Raw genomic sequence first — 2986 nt, 5'->3', positions numbered from 1 at the left:
TTTAAATATCATGTTGATCATGTTTTACTTTAAATATTTTATTTTATTACAAAATTTTTAGCATATTTTTAGCAAATATATTATTAGTAGTTTGGTGATAATTCTTACGCAAAAATGGGATTAAAAGACGTTTGTTACCTGAACGTTGTTGAACTTATTTCGCTAGATTTATCGAGGCGAGTGTCTTACAGCCATCTGAACGTTCAACTCCGCATTTCAATCCACGGCGCTATTAAGAAGATGAAATTTGCAATTCAGATAGGTAAGAAATGCTGCCACTTCTCACGACCGGATTGACGTTTGCCACTTTTCCGATGAAGAAATCGAGATACACTTCGAAGTATCTAAAGCTCTTTCCTTGCGAGAGAACAAAAATTGTGCTTCTCGTTTAATCAAAATACAGAAAACTATAAATCTCATAATCAAAATTCACCAAATTATACTATTAAAGCTTTCGATTAAATTTTTTTAATTGGAAAAACTTTCATTGGAAAATTATAAATAATATTCTTCTATAATTTTATTCAACCCAAAAATTGGCCCAAAATTCATCGAATTCTATATTTCACGAGTATATTTCAAATATCAAATTCAAAAGACAATACAATATATGCGCAAAGCAAAAAAACTCTTCTATTCACAACTTCCCAAAAGTTAATTATTAATTTTTACACGCTGCGCTATTTTTTCCTCCTTTTACATTCGTCCACTTTTTATTTAATTTCAGCGAGAAATCATTTATCAATTTTAATAATCTCCTACGATTCTTTACAATGTTCTACCACCTTTCCGCCCCTAAGAGAGAAAACGAATTCGATCAGATCACGAACACTCGTTACATCATCGAATCAGAAAATAAGAAAAGAATGTCGTGAGTTTCTTTCAAATCGAAATTAAGTCGGCCTCCTTCCTATTTTTCGACATCGAACAAATTCATTTCGAACTTGAACGATCATCCTCTTCCTCTCCCCACAATCTCCCTCCCCCCGTTGACCACCACCATTCTTCTTCTTCCTCCTCTTCTTTTCATCATCGGCACGATGCTCAACGTGTCCTAACGAAATCGGTATGCGGGCATCGGTGGCCGAATAATTTTCTATCATCCGGGAAGGAATGTATTGCCGTCCGCTCGCAGGGACGATTCCCTTCCGCGTTCCGATCGAAATATGCGCGGCACGTTCCTGCAAGGTAAACTCGAAAGGTACGGGGGTGGCGGTGGTATTTGTCAAGACTCGGCAGACGTGCCCGTCGGTATCCACCGGAGATATTATTCAAGATATAGGAAAGGGAGGGAGGGCCAACAAGGAAAATGCCCGGTTGGACAGTTGGACAGTTGGTTCTCGCCGTCCTTGTCGAGAATCGTCGTTGCTCGTCCGGCCGGGTGACGAGCGGAAACGACGAGGAGGATCGACTGGTGGTTCCGCTGTCACGTCGAGTTTCCACGGTGTCGGTGGGACGTCTCTATCGAGTTACAGGCTTTGTTTTTGGGTCGATCGAGTGGCCCATCGCCACTTGGAACGTCCCGCAGGACTTTCTTTGACCCCCTTTGACGTCGTTTCCGGGCCTCCGCCCGATAAGCATTGATAGCCGGGGCAAAATTGATTTTCCCCAAACATTTGGAAGGTGGAAGGGGAGGAAGTTTCTCCTCACGGGCGCAAGCAAGATGCCACCTCGTAATAATACTTTGTCCACGTGGAAATCGATTTCCTGGCTTTGCCCTCCGCCAATCAGAGTTTATTCGAGTTGCTTCGAATCGCGAACGATTGTTACGATGACTTTTTCTTCGTGAAACGGCGGGGCTGGCGTTTTTAATTGAAGGAAACGGGGCTGAAAATGATTTTTTTAGATAATTGTGGAGATAGGCACATGATTGAATTTCGATCGACACGACGATCTCTTTTGCGATCGAATTATTTTGTAAGAAATTTTACTCTGTCGCGTAATATATTTTTTCTGATTAAGATTAGTGCTTAAGATTGGATAATACGATTTATCATTTGATCGATGACTCAATCAATCCCCTTAAAGTTTCAATTCTGCGTTTCACCCTACGATGATTCAACTGACGGATACAGATAAAAATTATCTTAGGTAGACAGACGTTTAGGATTGGTCGAGGAGGAAGTGATTTAATAAAATAAAATAAAAAAAAAAGGAAGAAAGGAAGGAAGGAAAATGGTGGAAAAACTGCAACGATTCTACCGGTGAACGTGATGGCAGTTAGTATTGGCTGAAAATCGTTCGTGATTGGAATCATGGCCAATTCTATCAAAGCGCTCTTGCACCGTTGCACGATTCGTGTTTCCACTGAAAACAAGCATAGTTACAAAAAACGCAGCGCAAGGAATATCGATGCATCGAAATCACTTCACTTTCGAAGTGGGATCTTTTTCAATTATTGCTCTCGGATCGACGATCGAATTAATCGAATCAATCGAGCCTTTTTCCCTTCGTTCTACACGAAACATTCTTTCTGTCATCTCATCTGTCGATACATGAAAAGCGCAATTCTTTCTTATTCTCTCGATTAACTTTAAAATCGAATCGAATATATATATATATTTATATATAATCGACGAATTCGATCGTTTAACACCTTTCTTCCTTTTCCTTTTCCTCGGGTGTTCATCTTTTCTTCTCCGAATTCTCACAGCGGAGAGGAGGAGGAGGAGGAGTTTTTCCTCAGGCCAACGAATTCGATTAGGCGTCGTTCATTGTGTAAAGGTTACTACGGCGAAAGCATTGCCGGCTCGTTTCAGCGAAATTCTTTCCAACCCTCTTTCGCTCCTCTCCTCCTCCTGGTTTTAGGGTGGAGAGAACGAAGCCAGCTTCGAACCCCAACCGGCAACCTATAACGAGGAAGAAAGCTTTCTTTATCTGGGTTGCAAAATCGAATTGTCGTCCTTTCGTCTCGCGAGCTCTTCGCTCGCAGATTCTCCTCGCACCTCCTTTCTCGCTTCGAGTTCGGATGAAAACATTTCATCCG

General features: G+C 41.2%; 1 long non-coding RNA gene across 1 annotated transcript; it reads right to left on the bottom strand.

The window, feature by feature from the left end:
• Positions 1–549: 549 nt before the first annotated feature.
• Positions 550–2307, bottom strand: LOC147656097 (uncharacterized). Its single transcript, XR_015295045.1, has 2 exons — positions 2203–2307; positions 550–1827 (listed from the first exon to the last, which is right to left on the bottom strand). It is a non-coding gene; the product is annotated as an uncharacterized LOC147656097 (long non-coding RNA).
• Positions 2308–2986: the final 679 nt, after the last annotated feature.

Source organism: Apis florea, unplaced genomic scaffold (genome assembly GCF_048593485.1).
Source record: "Apis florea isolate Af1SG1 unplaced genomic scaffold, ASM4859348v1 contig_3811_pilon, whole genome shotgun sequence".
NCBI classification, from domain to species: Eukaryota; Metazoa; Arthropoda; class Insecta; order Hymenoptera; family Apidae; genus Apis; species Apis florea.
The sequence above is the reverse complement of the archived record's forward strand: the minus strand, read 5'-3'. Positions and strand labels throughout refer to the sequence as shown.